We start from the raw sequence: 23,267 nt of genomic DNA, 5'->3' as shown, positions 1-23,267 counted from the left end.
TTGCCTCTTTTCATCATCTTTTTCCATCTGCATTGTCAAACAGAAGTGATCATCTTCACAGAAGAGGGTTATCATTAACTTCTGTTGTTAAATGAAAAGCTATGTTTATAGTTTAAAGATATACAAAATAAATTTTTTAGTTTTTAGGAAAAAACAAATTAAATAGATTTTAAATAGAGAAAATATAAAATCGCTTAATTTCACATGTCATTACTCTTAACTTGTGGATACATAACAACAAACAGTGGCACACATGATTCGATAGATGTCCACACTTTTGGAAGGTATCTGTTTCTCTACTCCTGCACACTGGATACCATTTTAACTCATCTGGCTCATCTACGATTTACAAACCTTGTAATAAATTGCAGAACAGCAACTGCTTGTCTGTGCGTCAGCAAAGCAGCACTTGGGGAAAAATGGGGTCCTGGGCTGGCTGGTATGAGTTGCCAGTTATGCTTTTTGTTGCAATGTTACCACATCAGGCAAGCAAGGATACTGCCACACTAGATGGGAGAGGCTAGTAGGCAGCAGCTAATGAAGCAATAGAAAGAGAGAGAGAGAGAGAGAGAGAGAGAGAGAGAGAGAGAGAGAGAGAGAGAGAGAGAGAGAGAGAGAGAGAGAGAGAGAGAGAGAGAGCCCAGAGCCATGTTTGTTTACTGTTGATGAAAGTGCAGATGAACGGCTGTGAGTGTGTGACAGGTGCACTCAAGAAATTGTTGATTTTCAGAAAGTTGACGGAAAAGGTTGATGAAAATGTGCTACTGGGACAGTACCTTTAGCGCTCTCTCTCTCTCTCTCTCTCTCTCCTCTCTCTCTCTCTCTCTCTCTCTCTCTCTCTCTCTCTCTCTCTCTCTCTCTCTCTCTCTCTCTCTCTCTCTCTCTCTCTCTCTCTCTCTCTCTCTCTCTCTCTCTCTCTCTCTCTCTCTCTCTCTCTCTCTCTCTCTCACTTCATTAGCACCAACAATTTTAGCTCTATCTTTTGTTGGTGTCTGTATCTTGTACTAATTGTTGATAGATGCCACTTGGACAAAATTCCTTCTCTTCTTTGTACAAGTAATGGAAAAGGAGCAAAGCTATACTGAAAGACAAAGTGGAGCAAGATCACTTCCTTGATGAATCTTTGAGTAACTGACTGTTGACAGGTGATTAGTACATTTTTTGTCTGTCATGTTTTACCTGTCAAACCATACGATACTTGTCTCTGCTCAAGTTGGGCGAAGATTACAATGACTGAAATTACTGCCATAGCTACACCTAATTTATCACCTTTTATTCAGTTGATGCAATGGCCAGCACTGTATACTTAGGTACTTGAAATAAAGTTGCCTTTAATGAACCTGGCTGTCTTGTCTTGTGTGAAGATAGGGATAAAACCATGCTTGGTTTTATATCCTACTGTGGAATTTTTGCAAAACTTGAGGATACCTTGATTATTACTAAATAGTGCTTATGCTTAAAAACCAAGTTGCACATATGATTGAGAGTATTCCACAAAAATATGCTTCTACCTCCAACTGATCAAAACTAATCTTGTTCTTGTCGTCCTATTAAGGAAAGCGGCAAGTGACAGGTTAATAAAGAAAATGTAGGGTGGCAGCAACAATTCTCTTATGAAACTAAATCTGTTCAGGTTACAAGATTACATTTTTTTTTCAGAATTCTCTTCAAAAGTGTGTTGTGTCTTGTAAGGATAGGTTAAACTGTCAAAATATATTCAATTTTCCAATTGTATTCAAATATTAGCATTGTGAAAGTTTATAATTTTACTGTAATGAGAATGAAGATATAAGTAACAGAAAAAGTTTGTTTAAATTTATTTTGAAGAAAATTAAAAATATATACACTACAATAAATTTTAATCAGAATTTACTTTGACAATGAGTCAGTTTAAAATCCTAAAATCCAGTTTGAAAATCAAGTGTTCAAAATCAAGGAACCATGTTTCTCTGATGGGAGTAAATATCTGACCTGAAGCAAGTGAACCTGTAGGTGTTGCCACTGTACTTAAAATTTTTATTGGTGTTTGTTTAGAGGATAAATGCATAGTTTTGAATGAATGTTGCTTTAGGGAGGTTGACTTATCTAGGATCATGTGATGCCATGAATGGAGAAATATATGTAGAGGTGAAGTGTGGAATGAATGAAACAAGAAAGGCATGGAGAAGGATGAATAGTGTATTTTTGCAGGTTTGCTTGCAATGAATGCAAAGAGAATGTCTTGAAGGTGTGCTGGTACTAACAGCATTTTATGGGGCTAAAACATATGAGCATGGAAATTGGAAAGAGGAGTTAATATAAAGGAGATGAGCTTTCTAAGGAATATGTTGAAGTAACACATATATGGATCAAGTGAGGATTGAGAAAGTGTGCAGAGGAAGACTTGTAGAGAGTGAGCTAGGTAGATCAGGGAGAGTTGCAATGGTCCTGGGGATGTGGAGAGGTTAAAAGGAGAGTGACTGGTGGACCAGATGTTAGAAGTGATTCAGATTTAACTTAAAGAATAACCTAAGAGATGAGATATTCAAGTACAGTAGAGTACACGGCAACGCATGGTCATTGTAACGTACAGCTGCAATAACGCACAGAAATTTTAATAAATTGTTAATCGGAATAATGAATCAAAACTGCCAGGACAACTGGCATGACAAACTCGCCACTTTGTGCAATCACTTGGAATTTTAATAAATATTTAATCAGAATAACGAACCAAAACTGGCAAAACGAGCTTGCCATTCATGCGAGTGCTGAAATTTTATTAAAAATTAATTGGAATAACGAAACTAAAACCTGCAAGACTAACTCACCAGCTGTGCAAGCTGCTGCTCACTCTATCGGCCGCCTGTCCCTTCCACCCTTTTTCCTTTCCTCTCCTTTCTTTCTTGTCTCAAACCTCCCACCCTGTCACCTCCTCTCTCCATTATCTGTGTATAAAGATATAGGACTATGGGAGTGATACTTCACTCTCCCTTTTTAATACTCATTCATTTTATGTCATTTTCCGCTTACATCCTTTCTCACTCATATACATATTTCCATTTTCATTCTCAATCAGTCTCATTCTAATTTAGCAATCCTTAGGATGACACTGACAGTAGGTAAATGTGACTGATACTTGTCAAAGCAGTGCGAAACTCGGCGGTGATAATGCGCGAAACTTGGGATGGTAAGAGTTTAGGACTAGGTGTGAAACTCAGGAGTGGGTTACTGTACATATCTGTGTTATTTCAAATGCAATAGAGTTCTCTCTCTCGTCTCTCTCTCTCTCTCTCTCTCTCGTCTCTCTCTCTCTCTCTCTCTCTCTCTCTCCCTCTCTCTCGTCTCTCTCTCTCTCTCTCTCTCTCTCTCTCTCTCTCTCTCTCTCTCTCTCTCTCTCTCTCTCATCCTCTCTCTCTCTTGGAACCAATTGATTTTTTCCCATAGGTTCTTCAGTTGCCATAACACACATTTGCCATAATGAGCACTACATTGGAATGAATCATGTTCATTGTCGCATCCTCTACTGTATTGCAAAAATATACTATATTAAAGATAAAATAAAATGTTTTCATTTTATCTATCTATATACGAGGCCAGGAATCCCACAAACAGGGTAGCTTATGTTTGTAGGAAGAAATGCAGAGAAAGAGTTCTGAGCCTCTTGCTCTGTGCCTTATTATTGTTTCTTACAACATGTTGGAAATAATTATAATAATAACAATAATGATGATAATGTCAATATATTAAAAATTCATTTAGACTAGATTCTGGTATATTCATTTTGGCATAATTGTATGGCCTTACTCATTTTAAGATATTAAGAACAAGCTAAGGATTTTTTATGTATTGGTAACATTCATACTTGAAGACATGGTGTCTCAAACATGTTGGTAACTGTGAGATAGGTCTCCAGCTGCAGAGATGAAGCCAGTCAATCATTGATTATGGTCTGAATTTTGATTAAGTACTTTTTCATTACTGAATACTTAACTTGCTAAAAACTAATTAAGATCTACAATCTCTTCATAATTTGTCTTTCAAGTTATAAAGCTACATCAGCTACAGCATGTCATATTTTAATCATGCCTGTAGCATTAATCAAAATCCATTTTTTGGGGAGTGTGTATTCACCAGAAGAAAAAAACAGGTGTCTATTATGGTAGAGGGTACAGTACATTGATAAGATAACTGATAGTGTTATGAATTTTTTTTTTTATTTTATTTTTTTTTTGCCTGGGTAATCCTATGGGGAAAAGTAACGCAAAAAATTATAGAAAAGAATATCCAATAGCATGTTGTCACTCAACAAATGCTTCACTGTTCCTGCTTTGTAATAATAAAGATATTGAAATATATATCACTTGACCTGATTGGAAATGTACAGTAATACCTTCATGTAACTTGTTTATTTTATGTACAGTATTTTAATAAGCTCAGTGTTTGTTTGTACTGCATTGTCTGGCAACACAAAGAAATGTGTGTGTGTGACAAAATGTGGCAGTACTGCAGCGTGTACATAATGTGCCTGTCCTTCCTGCACCAGAGGGCGTGGGGTTGTGAGCGGCGGGGGGTGGGGGGGTACAGGCCCGGGACTCAGCCCACCGTGCCTCCTGGCCCGCCGCAGCCCCTCCTCCCTCCCTCCTGTGAGTACTGGATGTGTTCATTGCTGTGCTTGTGCTGCTTTCTTTGCATCTTCTGTGTTACAGGCTGTGTTCTCCAGCTTGCTTCATAATAGTTTATCTCAGAGCAGGATCACTTAAAGAGCTTGTTTTAAACTCATAGGCATGTGTCTGTGTTAAGGATATGGTGGAGGCAAGGGCATTCTAGGATTTTACTCACCAAACTAATGAATTGGGACATTATTATTGGTTGTGGAATGGTAGTTATGATACAGGGCAAGCAGAAAGTCTTTCCCTAAATATGAACCTTCATTAAACAGAACATATGCGAGATACCAAAAATGTTTTTGGATCAATTATAGCCTCTCTCTCTCTCTCTCTCTCTCTCTCTCTCTCTCTCTCTCTCTCTCTCTCTCTCTCTCTCTCTCTCTCTCTCTCTCTCTCGCTCCTCTCCTCCTCCTCTCTCCTCCTCTCCTCTCCTCTCTCTCCTCTCCTCTCCTCTCCTCTCCTCTCCTCTCTCTCTCCTCTCCTCTTCTCTCCTCTCCTCTCCTCTCCTCTCCTCTCCTCTCTCTCTCTCTCCTCTCTCTCTCTCTCTTCTCTCTCTCTCTCTCTCGCTCTCTCTCTCTCTCTCTCTCTCTCTCTCTCTCTTCTCTCTCTCTCTCAATTCACACATGAACTATAATGAGCTTCATGTGCCTCTTTCATCACTCAGAGGTACGGTCAATGACAAAAATGTCATGAAGTTTGGTTAAAACATGTGGTAAAGGGCTAACCTTCCAATGCTTCTACTGTGCAGCACAGGGAATGGTGGGTAGCTCTACCATGGGACCCTCAATACCCAACACACTTTATGTGTTATAACAGTTTATATTCTTGCAAATGTGGTGCTCTCAGATACATTCATTGTCTTTTTGAACCACTCATCTTTTTTAAAGCAATGAATGAAGCTCACATGAGGTTTGATACATTTAGTGAACTGCTGGCACACAGCACTAGGAGTGTTTATCACAGGATACGAACTGGAGAAAATTATAGGATACAAACTGAAAAAATAAGTTCACAGGTAAAAGTCTTTCACTGCAATAAGAATGCTTTAGTCATTATCTAATTGGCCACAGATATTAAGATTTGAACCCTTATCTCAAGGAACTCAGGCTTGCTAACTGCTAGCATATACTGCATTTAGATTTTCATAATGTTTCATGAGTTACCACCATTCATATTCAGACAAAACTTGACATGACTTTTGTCTTTGACTCTACATCTAAGCAATATTCAATTACATGTCATGTGTTCTGAAACATCCCAATGGTTATGGATCCTATTGCTTCAGTTATCATTGCTTTCAGAGTTTGAAGATTACAAACCAGTGTACAGTACACTTTGTCCTTCACACACCCCAATAAAAAGTCAAGTGGCATAATGTTTGGCAAACATGGCAGCCATAGTGTTGGACCATTTTTCCCAGTCCATCTGTTAGAAAAAGTTGCATTAAAAAAAATTATGAAAGGGGCACACATTGAAGTTTGTCTAAATGAAAAAAAAAAAAATAATAATTAATTAAAAAATCTAGGCATAGTCTATAAGTTAGCCAAAACCTTTTTTGTAATTTTCATATGTTTTACTGTAATTTATGGGATCTTTAACCATTTCATTGAGCTTTTGAAAATCTAGATGCCTTGCAAAATTAAATTGGTGTATAATCTTCATGGAGAAGAAAGTAGATATGGCAACTATTTTCATTCCTGCTTTGCACTTATAAAGATTATTTCTTTACATTTGTGCTTTGCTTTTCATAATCAATTTATATGTGAAAATATTTACCAATTGCAGCTTTGGCTTCAAATGAATACAGTTAACATGACATCACAGATTACTAACTTCATGAATAGACATGTATGTACATAGCACTCATGCACAGCTGCTAATTATATTAATCTGACTTCATCTTCTTAGACTGAAAGAAAAGTCTGCCAAAACTTTAAAGGAAATAGAAAGCACATGTATCCTATTTTGGTTCAACCTTTCTCTGTATTATGCTAATCTAGAAATTTTGTGCAGTGGCAGTATTGTAATCAGTGAGATTTAAACTGAGGGCAATGTTGTGAACTTGCCAAACATTGCTACCAGTTTAGTGTTGGAAAATTGTTATGTCTATGCAACAAACATCAGCTGTTGGTATGTAGTTTTCAACATGATGAGCTGGGATCCTGGACTAGCTTCTCATTGATGGCTTCCCAGTTTTAGATGTAGGAGAAAGACCCTAACTGCTGTGGAAAAGCCAAGGCTTAAGTAAACATTGACTATATGTATGTCTCAATGCAAATGTTTTTTTTGGTGTGTGTGTGTGTGTGTGTGTGAGTGTGTGATCTGGAATTGATAGATTGCAAAATTTTTTGTAAGAATTCAAGAAACAAGTTTGAGGGATGTTTTCGACATGCCTTGTAATGATGCATTCAGCTCAGGTTATAAATCATACTTTACTCCAGTTTCTGTGTAAATGACCATGATGTTGCATGCACAGTGAAGACTTTGTTCCTACTGCTGTCTGTTTTGAAGAATTGAAAGCTTACACCTTATGCATGGCTGTTGGAAAGCTTATCCTGACTCTTTGTGACCAAACACTTTATGGATTTCATAATAGTAGATTAAAAAATGCCTTGGGTTGTAACAGCTTTTTTGCTTTTTCCTACTTAAATTTCAAACATTTGGTTTTGACAGCTGTTCTGCTATTTTTCTACTAAGGTAAATTTCAAACATAATGATTTAGTGATAGTATATTGAGGGATACATTCACTAGCAGGCAACAAGATGATACAGTGTGCAGTATTGACCCACCTCCCAGTACTAGAAGTGAGTTAAAGCAAGCCAGCATGGGAGATGTTATTAACGTTTGGTAGGTGAGCCACAATAGGCATTTCTGCACCCACCCATCTCCTTTCTCCTCATCTAGTCATATATATATATATATATATATATATATATATATATATATATATATATATATATATATATATATATATATATATATATATATATATATATATATATATATTTGGTTTAATAAATGGTGTCACCAATGATGCTCAGGTCTGAAGAATCTCAGAGGGGTGCAGAACTTTGTATGTCCAAGATGTGTGCAGGAGGAGGAGGGTGGTGGTGGCAGTGGTGATGAGGAGGATGTCGGGTTGGAGGTGAATGGAGGTGTGTTGGAGGAGGTATGACAGTTCTGCTACTTGGGAGATATGTTGGACTGAAGCAGGTGTAGAGAGAGCAGTAAGGGCAAGAGTAGCAGCTGCATGGGGAAGATGGCGAGAAATTGCCAGTTTATTGGTGAACTGCAGCATAAAACTGAGAATCAGGGGAAGGGTATATGGAGCTTGTGTCAGATCTGTTCTTCTGTATGGAGCAAAAACATGGGCACTGACAAACAGACTGACAGATATTCTACGTAGCTGTAACTGTAGGATGCTGAGATACATGGCAGGAGTGAGGTGGCAAGACGGGAGGTCTAGCAGCGAGGTGGCAGAGATGTGTGGAGTTGAAGGCCTTTCTGTTGAGCTGAGGAAGAGAAGACTGAGATGGTTCAGACACGTGAGAAGGGCGGAGGGAGGGGTGTTGAGTGAGGTGGAGGAGGTGAGGGTTGGAGGCCAACAGCCAGTGGGAAGGCCAAAGAAAAAGTGGAGGAAGTGTGTGACGGAGGATATAAATTTGTTGGGAATAGAAGAACATATGGCACAAGATCACCAGTTGTGGAAAACAGTCATCGCCTGTCCAATCCCACCCTAATGGGAAAATGCGGACATTAAACAAAAATTATGATGATGATGATGATATATAAGAGGACTTTTCCATAAAAGTTAATGAAAATAAAGGCAACTCTGTTAAACATTAAGATGTGTCTTTCAGTGTAAGGCAGTCAACAGCACCAGTAGAAACCTCATCTGCTAAATAATTTCAAATGCATTGGGTTTAAACTTGTATGTTTACTAATTTGTTAATTAAATTCATAAATATATATCAATACGACGAAACATAATTTTTCCACCATTGTTATTATCGTTTGGTCCAGAATTCAGGCTTTTGTATGCATGGAAAAGGTGTTAGGATTTCATAGGTCTTGGCTTTTTAGAATTTCATTAAAAAGAAACCTACACTGACAATAGTTACCATGATACAAGTATCATGGTAACTATTGGGATTGTGGATAAAACTTTAAAAAAAAGATATGCAATGGTTTCAACATTTTTAGTTTTGTACACATCCCAGATTTTCATATACAGATAGAGAAAGCCTGTGGATGTGTTGAGAAACTGGAGTGAATATAGTGTAATTCTGAATTAAGGATATGTATGTATGATTTACTTGGCTTATGATACGGTGTTCCCTTTCTTGCCAAAACTCACTCTTGTGTTCCAAAGCTCCTTTTTGGAGAGTCACAGGCCTCCAGAACCTTATGAAGTTGTGCAGTATTGTAATACTCGTTAAGCTTTAATAATATTGTGCATGGTGTGCATCAGATTGAGAAGGATGATTTCATAATTTCATATTCTAGCATACATTTCCTTAGCATATCAAAGCATCAGTGTGGAAATCCTCATTATGGACAATCAGAATTTATTGTTTAGTTATGCAATATACTAATTTGAAAGTAAAATGGAAATTATATTTCATAATTTTTTAATTAGTATTCCTAATTATGAATTGATAATTCTTTATTTCCTTCCTTCTATTAAATATTCCACCAAATCTGCCCATGATAGGGTTCAAGATTTATTGATCAAGAGTTCATACTTACTTCCCTGATTGCTGAACAAAGAGCTGTTCATTCACTTAGCAATTCTTGAGTTTTTGTCATAACAAGATACAAGAACAAAGACTGATGGTGTTCCAGGTGGGCTGGTCTGGAGGGCCTGACCACAGCAGGTGAGAGACCAGGAGGAGGGGAAGATGAAGGACTGGCAGGAACAAGTAGTATCTCTCCCACCTGCTCACCCCAGTACCGGCGACACTCCACAGACACCACTCATTTGGCACCCCTCCATCCCCACCATTTGGCTGCCACCTCTACCACCACCCGTGGTACTGCTGCTGCTGCTGCTGCTGCTGCCGCCACTACTGCTTCTGCCACAATATCCAAGACACGAAGCACAGACAACATTGCTCAGGTAAGGATTAGCTCATGTATTATGTTGCAAGATGGTAGTAAAAAGATATAAATCAGGAGGCACAATTAATTGATTTCCTTCTTTAAGACAATGTTCATGTTCCTTGGAGAATCAGGGAGATAGCAAAATGCTTTATTCAAGCAGCAGTGGTGTTGACTGGTCTTTAAAAAATACAGATTTGTGCCCTCTGTCATACCATAATACATCTTTGTATCCTTTATAATTATTCTGTATTCTACAGAGGTTGTGTTTGGCTGGAGAACCCACCCTTCACTATTTTTCTTATTTTCCCAAGAGGTGGTATTCACAGGCACAACTTTGGTTTAAATGCCAAAAGCAATTGATTGGTTATTTGTGGATTAAGTGGCAGTTGGGACAGTTTAGTTCAACTCCAGTCGTAGAAAGGACTCAGAAACTGTCTAGATGGTCAGTCAGTTTTGAAAGAAGGGTCTTACAGATGCTGTGTGTCCCTATATTATTTCCATTTGTTATAAATCTACATGTTGTCTTAGCATTACTGAGGCCTGCTGTGGGTAATGAGTAATCTTCAGCAACCCAACTCATGATGGCCTAGATATGAATGGATGTGTGAAAAAAATATTAGCTTTAGTTTCAGGATATTTAAATATTTCAATCAAACCAACCATTGTATTGTGGTTATTGCTAATATAAAGGCATCGCCTCACTAGCACATTTTCCATTTACTTTTTTGTCAAACGGAAGCGATCATCTTCATGGAGGAGGATTATTGTCAACTTCTGTTGTCAATTGAAAATATACTCTGAGTGAATCTTCCTGGTAAGAGGTGGTGGTGGAGTTTGCAACAAATTTTCTGTCACAGGTGCGTGCTGGAGGGAGCTGCCAAGGAGGTGCTCCAGGGGGAAGCTGTCTAGATTCCAATCTTCAACACCTCCTGCTCCTCAACTCACTTCTGCCAGCTTCATCCCCTCCCTCCCCAACTTCACAATACTCCCTTTTCACATCATGAGGTTGCCCCAAGCACAGTAGCATGCAAGCTACTGATCATTGGTATTCCATCAAGGTTTGTGTTCTTATCAGATGTGCTGGCATGTAGCCTAGGATCACCATGGTCTCTAACATTTTCACTTCCTTATTGTGATTGTTTTATTCCATGGTAGCTGGGTCTGGAAGGTAACTGAACCATTTAATTTTCTATGACTATTTTATTTAATTAACAGTTTGATGGAATTCACATTTAATTTCTTTAAAGCTTTCTGTAGGTCCCAATGTCTGGCCCTGGGTTGCATCTTAGTATGTATATGGAACTAGGAGGTTGTACAGATAACCATTCATTTTGAATGCTTAGGTGTGATATCAGGTACTTTGATTCTTGATATAAGCCTAAGAGACCTTTAAGTCAGTTTGAGCTATGCTTTAGCTGAAGTTTGTATCACATGGACCTCCTGCTACATCAAGGCAGTTAATCAGTATACATTGACTGTGAAAGATGTCAAAAGTCAAGTAAAAATCCCAGCTATGATTGACACATTTATACAGCACTAAGATGCAATGCTTTGATTTTTTTAGATTTCAAAGCCACATGGTTGGTGATTGGAGAGGTTTCCTTGGGAAAATCAAAATATTACAGTATAATTAGACGTTAGTGGTGGCAAAAATTAGTCCAGTCATTTCATACACTGCTTGGTTGTGCATTGTTTTTTTTTTTTTTTTTTTTTTTTTTTCCACAAACATAAAGTCAAGGATATTGTTTACTCTCTCAAGTGGAGTGCTTTTGTGATGCATGCTGTGTCAGGGAGGGAATGATGTGTCAGTGCAGCTAAATTGACAGGCTTGTGAATCCCTCCACTGAGTGAGAGTATGTGTTTTATTTTTAAAGTCCTGTCTTTGACAGATTTTCTTGCCCAGCCAAGCATAAACTTTGGCAACCATTTAGTATGTAAAAGATTCCTTCATAGGATAATGCTGAATATGTATTGATAATAATTGTCTCTTTGTTACAGATTCCTTTATAGACATTAATTTTCAGTGTTGATAAAACTGATCATCTATTAATATAGATAAGAATTGTTTTTCCATAAGATTATATAGTGTCATTGTGTCACTAAGAAATGTTTGTGTGTATCTTGTGTAAAGAGCCATATTAATTAGTGTTTAAGCTTCATATAATCCCCTTTTTGTGTACTATTGTTATACTAAGTTTGAGAAGTAGTTGTGTTTCTGGCAGACACATTCTAACATGTGGAAGTGAGAGTATTGATTCAACATTGCTTTGGGAGTTATCATTTAAGACTCCAAGTAATTTGGTGGCTGGAGACACTTAACATTTTGTACTTGTGTAGTATCCTACCAAGATTTTTTATTTTTCCTTGTGAATTGCAGATGTGAATGTGATACATAAACCTTTAAGCAAATATTCTCCATCCATCCCTTGATTTATGATACCACGAACATATTCAGCAAGTATTACATAAAATATTTATATCAGTTCCTTCAACATGGAAAGCTACACTTTTTGACCTGTGAACCAAGCAGATCTCAAGTAAAAGTGACATAACTTATTTTGAGATTTCATATGATGTTACAAGAGCAGATTCTTTACTGATGGGATATGTTTATATGTCTTTTTATACCTGTCTTATGATCTATCAGCCTAGGAAGTTGGTACATTCTTCAGAAACACACCCAAAAGTTAAATAAAATAGATAAATTAATAAAATAATATAGTCACTGATAAGCTTCTATACAGTATGAAAATTCCATCTGATCTGACCATTTTTGTATTATTGGGGGAGAGAGAGAGAGAGAGAGAGAGAGAGAGAGAGAGAGAGAGAGAGAGACAGAGAGAGAGAGAGAGAGAGAGAGAGAGAGAGAGAGGGCATGTCACTCAAACTCATAGACCCACTCCTGCTGTACTAAGTGTTACCCTTTAAAGGTTTAAGAGAGGATACTGTGAAACAAAAATTGTGCTCTTCATGCATATGTGGCATTCAGATAGTTAAACACATACACTGTATAATATTAGGGCATGCTATGCTAGGTACACAAAAAATCAACTGCCAAAACAAGATGTACCTATTTTATGAATGCCATTGGTTTGTGTATATTATTCTTAGAACTGTTTTATTTGGAAATCCAGTCTTCTGTTCAGAAATCAACACACTCAAGCTGAACATTGAGCAACATGGCACAACACCTTGCGTATAGCCATCGTTGGTTTTCTTGGCAGAACAACTAATTTTTCATGTTAAAAAAAAATACCATATAGGCTGCCACACAATTCAAATGCTCATACACATGGTGCTCCATGAAGAAAGTCACATACGGAAATTAAAGATAAGTTATTCCAATCTATGGTTGAATGCCTTTTAAGATATAGGACATTTGAATATAAACTTGGCAGGAGTCGGCCAGGGGGAGAGAGGACTGTAGTGGTTACATAGGGAAAGTAGTCACTCTTGGATATTTAATTTCTACAGGATGCTGATATGATAACACATCAATATTTTAAAAATACAGATAAAATTAAATTCAGGGATGCAGTGATAGTGTCTGGCATGGAGGCATACATTCCTCACTCTCTCTCTCTCTACCTAAACCTTCCAAACCTTGGTTTAACACAGCCTGTTCTCGTGCTATACATGATAGAGAGGTGGCCCACAAAAGGTACTTGAGCCTTCCATCACCTGAATCTCATGCACTTTAAATTTCTGCCCAGAATCTATGCCATGTCTATTCTCCAACTTGCCAAAAACTCCTTCATTAATAGAAAGTGTCAAAATCTTTCAAGATCTAACTTCCCTCATGACTTCTGGCACCTAGCCAGAAACATCTCCGATGATTTTGCTTCTTCATTTTTCCCTCCTCTATTTCAACCTGATGGCACCACTGCCATCTCATCTAATTATAAAGCTAAACTCTTCACTCAAATTTTTGCTAAAAACTCTACCTTGATTCAGGGCTTGTTCCTCCCTTTCCTTCACTCTCTGACTACTTCATGCTACCCGTTAAAATCCTTCACAATGATGTTTTCCGTCCCCACACTGGCCTTAATCCCCAGAAGGCTTATGGACCTGATGAGGTCCCTTCTATTGTTCTCCAAAACTGTGCCTCCATGCTTGCACCTTGCCTAGTCAAACTCTTTCAACTCTGTCTATCAACATATACCTTTCCTTCTTGCTAGAAGTTCTAGACCGTTCTAATCCCTCAAACTGCCGTCCTATTGCTTTAATCTCCTGCCTATCAAAAGTTTTTAAATCTCTCCTCTCTAAATTCATCTCAAGTTTCCTTTCTGACTGTTCTATTGCTGCTGGTAGATGGTAGATGGTCACTGTTTTTCTGCTAAATCTATTAACAGTAGTATTCCTTAATGTTCTGTCCTGTCACCCATTCTCTTCCTATTATTCATCAATGATCTTCTAAACCAAACTTCTTGCCCTATCCATTCCTACATTGATGATATCACCCTGCACTTTTCCCCATCTTTTTGTAGATGTCCAACCCTTCAGGAAGTAAACAGTTCACACAAGGAAGCCACAGAATGCCTGACTTCTGATCTCTCTAAAATTTCTGATTGGGGCAGAGCAAACTTAGTATTGTTCAGTGCCTCTAAAATTCAATTCCTCCATCTATCAGCTCGACACAACCTTCCAAACAACTATCCCCTCTTCTTCAATGACACTCAACTGTCCCCCACCTTCTACACTGAACATCCTCTGTCTTTCCTTTACTTATAATCTAAAGTGGAAACCACATCTCATCTCTAGCTAAAACAGCTTCTATGAAGTTAGGTGTTCTGAGTTGTCTCCACCAGTTTTTCTCATCCCCCCAGCAGCTAACTCTGTACAGGGGCCTTATCCATCCATGTATGGAGTATGCTTCACATTTTTTTTGGGGGGTTTCACTCATACTGCTATTTTAGACAAGGTGGAATAAAAAAAATTTTGTCTTATCAACTCCTCTCCTGTGACTGATTGCCTTCAGCCTCTTTCTCATCGTTGCAATGTTGCATGTCTTGCTATCTGCTATTTTCATGCCAACTGCTTTTCTAATCTTGCTAACTGTATGCCTCCCCTCTTCCCACAGCCTCACTGTACAAGACTTTCTTCTTTCTCTCACCTCTGTTCTATCCATCTCTCTAATGCAAGAGTTAACCAGTATTCTCAATCCTTCATCCCTTTCTCTGGTAAACTCTGAAACTCCCCGCCTGTTTCTGTATTTCCACCTTCCAGTGACTTGAATTCTTTCAAGAAGGAGGTTTCAAGACACTTATCCTGTAATTTTTTACTACCGTTTTTTACTTTTTTCAGGGACCAGCACCTCAGTGGCTTTTTATTGCTGTTTTGTTGCCCTTGGCCGGTGCCCCTCCTACATGAAAAAAATATCACTGTAGCAATTAATAGCTAAAATATAATGAAATCCAAATGCAACACCGATCAGTTGGGCATAGTGAGACGGGACTTTGTAACAAATTTGCCATTGATACACATTCATAGATAAACCATGGAGTTAAAACCATTTGAAAATATAATATTTCCAATTTAGAATGGCATGATCTTTCACTTCTGTGAATATGTGATTTTCTTCATGTGATGCCAAGTATATGTAAGGTCTGCTTCACACTATGTCTGTTTGCAGAGAAGTGAGTTATCTGTGACATCACTCTGTTAATGGGAAGATTTATTATCAGCTACCTATTATCCTTCCATGACATGGAGGTGTTGTTGCCACTATATAAAGTGACAGCAGCACTGACCCCATTGTGTTGAAGGATTTCTGGCAGCTCTAGTTAAATTTTCCCATCAGTGGAGTTACATCACTGATGATGCACTCTGCAGATAGGCATACAAAAGAGGTAGTGTGAAGTGGGTCTAAGTGGAGAAACATCTGTATCTGCTTGTAGTGAGCTTTTACACACCAAGTACCAACCATGTAGCACAAGTAGGCCATAGTATTAAACCCATTAATGCATCACAGTAATGACATGTAATTCAGCATAATATCATTAGAAATTACCACTTATGTTAGGAATGAAACATAATGAAAGCCTAGCATGTGTATAATGAGTGAATTCATAACACGTGCTGAAGCTTTGGCTCCTCATCCATGAATAAGCATAATACTCATCTCTCTCTCTCTCTCTCTCTCTCTCTCTCTCTCTCTCTCTCTCTCTCTCCTCTCCTCTCCTCTCCTCTCCTCTCCTCTCCTCTCCTCTCCTCTCCTCTCCTCTCCTCTCTCTCTCTCTCTCTCTCTCTCTCTCTCTCTCTCTCTCTCTCTTTTTTTTTCTCTATCTCTTCTTCATAATATTACAGTAAAATTTTTTTTTCATATCAAACGTAATCAAAAGGGTGTCAGATACACAAGAATTTCAAATACACTAACAGGTTTTTTATTACATGCCATCTTTTGGTTGGCTTTGCATGGATCCCACTTGGTGGTTGTGATAAGGTAAAGCTCCCACATGGTCACTGCACCTAAAAACTTTATCCCCTTCAACTGAAAACCTAGTTAAAGAACAGTCATCAAAGCTTTCTTTCATTAATTTAACCTGCAATATTGCTAGATAACAGTTGGAGTCTTGAGGCAATTGGTAGGTTTACACATAGACAGGAATGAACCTCAGTAAGGTTAGTCAACATGTCCAGATTCTACAACTTAAGTTGTCAGAAGTTCATAATATGAACTTCATAAGTCTTATGTACTACTGAGAACTCTTTCAGTTCAGCATTGCTGAATGAAATAATCAGCTCAGAACATTCTTAAGCATGAGATGTCTTCATAGACATTACCTTCCTTATTGTCACTCATTACCTGATAGCCTTGGTTTCCTTTGATTAAATGTGTCTTCATACACATTACCTGACTTATTGTCACTCATTAACTGATAGCCTTGGTTTCCTTTGATTAAATGCGTCTTCATACACATTACCTGACTTATTGTCACTCATTTACTGATAGCCTTGGTTTCCTTTGATTTAATGTCATCTTCTGTAAGCTTCTCACCACACTCAAGATTATAATGGAATTTCCCATAAATGCCTGAAAATCAGCACATAAGATTTTACACCTGCAATTTAATTTTGTATCAGGTCTCCCTTATTGTTCCTCTCTCCTCTGAGATAAGAGTAGCAGATTGTTGAGATGGGGAGGGGAGACTCTCAGTGTAGAAAGTACAGGTCTTTTGCAAACCTTACAAATATTGTTCAAGTTCAAAATTATGGTGAAATACATGCTGGTTAATTTTTTAACACAAGTAGTTTGTGGCATGAGCCAAATTTGTATTGCACGATAAAAAAATTCCATTGATTGCTTACTTGAGGTAGAAGGAACACCACAATATCCCTGTCCCAAGCAAAATGACACGAACTTGCTACTAAGGGAGATCACCTATCCATTCCTTTATATTCAAGAAATATCTGAAATTTGGAAGTTACACTTTTTGTATATTATAAAATGCATGCAAAATATTTGCAAGTTGTTTCATGTAGCTATTGTTCATGATCTATAATTAGGTATATAAAAAGCTTTTCCCCATTCACAAACTGTAGCACTGCTAGGAATAGATATCCAAGGCTACACTCCCAACTGTTTTTATGTTAAAAGTCCCCAACCTCAAAACAGAAAAATAATAAATAAAAAAAAAACTCAAGTGATAAATAGATGCAACAATAACAAAAATTAAAAAAAATGGTTCCAGATCTGCTCATGTCATTCCCATCATGCACTGAAGTTCTCAAAATTTGTCAAGTTCTAATATTATATTGAGGTTCCAGTTTCATTCAAACACTAGATTAATTTCACATTACTTGGTAAGAGCACATTTTGTATTGATATGACAGAGAGAGAGAGAGAGAGAGAGAGAGAGCACAGGTTTCAGAGCTCATCATTATAGAATTTTGTAAGAACACAGTATGTAACATCCTCTATTTTTTAAAAAACCTAACTCGAACTATACAATTATCAGATGAAAATATGAATATTTATGGGCTGGGATAAACCAACAAAATCTCAAAACTAGCAGTTCTTTGACTCATGAGATGCTCACAAACTTGAACACACTCGCACTCAAAGCATATTAACATATTCCTGCAAACTTCTTGCGAGTAACTTGTGTTGATGTAGGATATTTGTAAGATCTCACACTACTACAGAAAACTGATCCAGATCCCAATAATCATATACCTCCTGTTGATGAACCAAGGCTGTGCCTTTTAAAGCATAAGCACTGAAACACCACAACAATTTTTCTCCTCTCCTCCCTAAACATTCTTGGATCAACAGTCTGGACTTTATTTGACATCACTACTGACCTGTATTTCTCTCTTAGAGGCTTCAGTTAGTTTTACATGTGAAAAATAACCTAATACACAAAATTCCAGGATCACTACCAAATTGTATGATTAATATCATCTGTATCACATTTGATATTAGGACTGCCATCACACTTCTCAATGGCATTTGACCCCTCTGCACAATATACTTAAATTTAGCGAGCAAACTTTTTGAGGCTAAAAATTATTTGTAAATAAAGAAGCTGTCAATCTCAGGCAGCAAAGCTACCATGTCAACTGCATCAGGGCTGGTAAAATGTAATACTAAAGGAAATTTGAAATCAAATCTAGCACCAGTTAATGACTACTTAATCTCCTATCAGACACTAATTCCTACGCTTTTTTTAATATTTGGGTTTACTTTTGAATTACAAGCACTGCATCTACTAGAAGGCTGATGAGTTTAGTTGAGAAGTACACTACACTGCCACTGTTGACCACTGCTGCTTCCATTGCTCAAGACAAACAGCTTCTTTATTCTTTAAAGCTTGCAAAAAGAAATTGCCACTGCAGTAGGAAAAGAAATCTACATCTGATGAAACTTATGTCATTGAAAAGTAGGTTGGCAATCTTGATAACAAACCTTAACTTTCACCTGTGGCTAAGCAGCCACAGGTAGAAATGTGATATAACTGTAATGATAATAATTATTATATAATAGTAAAATGTGTCAAAAGCCACCAAATTTCAGTCTGGTGCTGGAATAACCAAACTTAATGTTGTAGGAAATGTTTACTTATGGTCATCGCTGGTAGCTTTAAGAACATGTGCGTGTGTGTGTGTGTGTGTGTGTGTGTGTGTGTGTGTGTGTGTGTGTGAGGTAATGATTTGAGAGCAGTGATGTCAAGGCATCAGTCCTCCACCATACAATGAAGGAAGGTCAGAGTTCAGGCATGATCATTTTGGGGCAGCAGCCATAAAAGGCTTATCAGGCACCTTCCAAAATAATACTAGTAATTAACATTAGTAATAATCAATATGATAATAGTACATCAGCATCTTGCTGTGACATCAATACTTTTCTTAGATCATGACAAAATGGAATTTTCCCAATTTGTAAGTATAAAATTTAATTTAAGTTGGTTCTTGCTTAGGTCTAAAGAACATTTAAAAACATACAGTACAAAGATTTACTGTAGTGTGTATGAAGTGATGTTGGTTGCCCTACATTTCTTTGCAACCTTAACTTTGACCTAACCTAACTGGCAACCCAGATTATTCATATTTGTCAGTTTATCTGTCTGTTGTCTGTCTTTCAAATCTTAACTAACATTTATCGAAGATTTAATGAAGGTGTAGATGATGGGTGGAATGGTTTATTGAAGGTAAAGGATTTGAGTGGTACTGAAGAAGAATTTGAATAAGTTGTTTGAAGAGAACATTGAAGTTGTGATAAAGTAAGATGTAAGTTTTAGAATGAGGATTTTAAGTAATGAGGCCTGAATTTTTATGAAGCATTGTAACAGGAGCTGAGCAAGGAAAGGTTTGAAGATGATGTGAGATTAACATGTATTTCGACAAGGATGACATGTTGGGGTGAAGTTGACGGCAAAGGTCTGGGTGTTTTCCTTAAGCCAGATTATATAGCATTTCAAGTAGATCCACCATATATATATATATATATATATATATATATATATATATATATATATATATATATATATATATATATATATATATATATATATATATATATATATATATATATATATATATTGCAAAACTCACAAGCATAATAAGTTTGCTCTAAACTATTTCTGAGCATGTGTCACAAAATAATTTCCCATGACCAAACCTTTACTTCACTTCAGCTGTCCAGTAGGCAGGAGGCAACTCATTATTATTACAGTAATGGGTTTGGCCATAGAAACCAGATTTGAATGCATAAGTTATAGAATTAAGAGTATTGGTTTCTTTATGGGAATGTTGACAGCCGCTTGATGCTGTTTTCTGTTAATTAAATGAGGCAGCATTAGACAGGTGAGGTGGCTGGTCCCTTCCTGCACCTGCTCCATTAAAACAATTAATCAATTCTGCATTTTCATTATCCCTCAACTCCATTCATCAGACCTTGACACACTACCAAGAAGCATGCATGACTTCAGGAAAGTGTGGGACAAACTCAAATATTACTGTTTTAACCAAGGAAAGTACTGTAACCTACATACTTTATATCTAAAGGACCGAAAATGGTACAAGAAAGTGTTCATCTCTGTACTAGACAAAATATTAAGTTTAATCTCTGGAAGATTTACATGCATGCTTTGAACATTTTAGCTTCCTAGCTCATTAACACATCATCCAAGTACCAAAAGACATTACATATAAACTGCTATGTGAAATTTATGAAATGCAAACTATGGCAACCTTGATGTAACAAAAAAAAAAAAAAAAAAAAAAAAATGTAAAAAGCCAAGTTATGAGTGTTGTATATCAAGTTTAGCCTGATTTTCAATTAATTTTATTCTCACAGTATTCTGTGTAAACCACCTTAAGACTTACGTCGAACATTCCCCACCCCTTTTTATTTATTTATTTATTTATTGATTTTAGGCTAAAATGTTGGGAAGAGAGACTGGAAACACTAATAATTAGGTTTTAATTTATCTGATTAGCATTACATTCTTAGGCTTCTTAAGGGATATTCTGTGAAATTTGAAATATGTTGGTTACCTTCATACCTCCTCCTTGCAAAACTGCTCATCATATTTTATTAAGTGCAATCATATTGAAAATAAGCCAAACTGTTTAAAAAAAAAATAGAAAGTTTTCATCACTGGGAAAAAAGTTGACCAGTAAAAGCTTATTTGTCTTACTAAGCTACATGCTGAACTAAACCGTGTTTTGATAAATAACAACCAATTAAGCCTCCTAAAATTTTTAAAAAGATGTTATCCAGCTAAAGGTATGGAGCATCATTATTATTATGTTGCTACACAGCAGTTTCCAGCCTTGTAGAAGTCACTCTCCTTGGGGTTTTTTTTTCAACTTTCTTTATCCTCCTCTTCTTCACTGAGTTTTCATAACTTTCTCTTTTCCCTCAAGTGAAGGTGGTGAGGCAAGTAGTGAAAACCCAGGGACCAAAGCAAAGCCACTATGGATAAAGCTGTGCTCCAAGACTGGCTAGAGTCACAGGTCAGTCATGTACAATCCTGCAAACAAGTCTGGAGATTTTCCTCCAAACTTTGGCAATGGGAGGTGCTTGGTGGTGACCACAAGGCCTACATGGTTGTCAGATGATAATGATTCAGTAATATGTTTACTTGTGTCTTCTCTCTCTCTGGCCAACAACTTATTGCTGTCAATATGGCTTTTTTTTTCTTCATACAGGTTTGCCTCTTTACCATAGGCATTACAAGGAGCCGTAAGTATAGAGAAATATATGGAGTAGAGCAGTGTAGATATGCCCAGTGGAGTAGCCCACCTTTCATTCACTGATGACTTGCTGAGTCACACATTACTGTTTCATTGCCTGGAGACAATTATCTCAAGGATTTCTTAGTCCCTAGTCTGCATCAAGGCTAAACCTGTGATGTTATCTTATTAGAGGTTGGCTTCTCTCAGTTTCTCACATTGTAACCTTCCTGCCCATCCTTTCACCAACTAGCACCTTCCTCAGCCTTCCTCTGTCATTACTCCTAACATACTTCCATATGGTGAACACAACTTTCCTGTCCTCAACAACCTGCACTGAATGGTGCAACATGGTAACCAACTCAGACACACCCAGCATATTTGATATTTTCTAATCTCTAACCCCTAAACTTCTGTTAAATTGCAGGGCTTCTCTAATCACAATCTTCCTTCCACATCCTGTCCCATCACCTCACTGCTGTCTCTGGACCCAGTGAAAGGGTGGTGCTTTTGGCATTATACCTCAGCTAAGTGGAAGGACCTCTTATATATTCATCTACAAGTGTGTACAGTATATGTAATGAACAACCACAATGATGTTACACAACTATCTTGTTCCCACAACAATCATGAAACCTTTCCTTAACCCTGTCTATTGAAACAAAATGCTACCACCTTTATACAATGCCTTAATCCCCTCAAAACATTCACTTACTTAGCAAATCTCACATTCCACATGATCTCAATTCTCACATTCTTTTCAGAGATCTGTAAGTACAACAAACACCTTCCATTTTTCTCTCACTACTACTTTACTACTGTTTACTCTCACTTCATCAACTATGCACTCACAAACCTTCCTTTCAGTGAGTATGCTTACCATCAAATAACTGTTGAAATAATCCCATTTCCTTTATATGCCTAACAGTACAATTATGACCTTGTTTTCCTGCTACATGTGCACATATTAAAAATATCTATTCCTCAACTATATCTCCTCTATGTCTAAGCATCTCTTTTCCCCAGGTTTGGGGACAGATAAGGTTGCTGTATAGATTAAGCAAGTGGAAGGAGGAAAAATATCAAAGGCAACACAAAATTCCTAACTTTTTAGAAACTGTTAATAAGATGAGATGTGAGACTTCTGGTCAAGATTTTTTGTTAAGGAGAGTCAAAGTGCATTCAGTGTACAGCAGGGGGATAGTTAAGTGTCACTAAAGAAGAGAGGATATTTGTCTGGAAGGTTGTGTCAAGTGAATTGATGAAGAAGCCAAGTTTTAAGGCAATGAGCACAAGGTTTGCCAGCTCCATTCTGAAATAATAAAGATAAGAAGTAAGGCATTCTGTGGCTTCTCTGCAAGAACTATTTAATTCCTGTTGTATGATATCTTATCACCTTCAAATCAGGATCCTTTCAGTGGTATTTTCAACTTTGGAAAGTCAGATCCCATGAGAAGTTATGTCTGGAGGATATCTGTGGAATTAAGTTCTTGGCCAAGAAAATCTGGATGAAATGCAAAAAAATACAATTTGGCATATCAAATTTGTGGATGTGAGGCAATCAATATCTGCTGAGACAATGCTCCAGCCTATTCCTCCAGAATTTCTTGCCAAGTGTTGTATTTCACAGGTTGATTAGACTCCTTTCTCTCCAAACAGAGCTCCTTGTAATCTGGTTGTTTCTGAAGATGCCACTAAAAGGTTCTCAATTGTGAAAGTTCAGAATACATACAAAACATAATTGTGCACCTTGCAGCAATTCCAGAACAGAAATTCCAGAAAGGCTTTGAGCACATGAAGCATCAAAGGGCAAGGTGTGTGGTCACAAGAAAAAAAAC

The 23,267-nt window shown here is 37.3% G+C and overlaps 1 protein-coding gene across 3 annotated transcripts in view; it reads left to right on the top strand.

Moving 5' to 3' along the window:
* The window catches only part of LOC135108433 (protein roadkill-like), a 30,554-nt gene extending 10,448 nt beyond the window's left edge, over positions 1 to 20,106 (top strand). For all 3 annotated transcript variants that reach the window (XM_064019451.1, XM_064019453.1, XM_064019452.1), the window contains exons 8-9: positions 9,493 to 9,766; positions 10,608 to 20,106. The gene's annotated coding sequence lies outside the window, so the exon portion shown is untranslated. The remainder of the gene's footprint in view (positions 1 to 9,492; positions 9,767 to 10,607) is intronic.
* The last annotated feature ends 3,161 nt before the right edge of the window (positions 20,107 to 23,267 follow it).

This window comes from Scylla paramamosain, chromosome 17, assembly GCF_035594125.1.
Source record: "Scylla paramamosain isolate STU-SP2022 chromosome 17, ASM3559412v1, whole genome shotgun sequence".
Classification (NCBI taxonomy): domain Eukaryota; kingdom Metazoa; phylum Arthropoda; class Malacostraca; order Decapoda; family Portunidae; genus Scylla; species Scylla paramamosain.
This window is presented reverse-complemented; position numbering and strand designations above follow the sequence as displayed.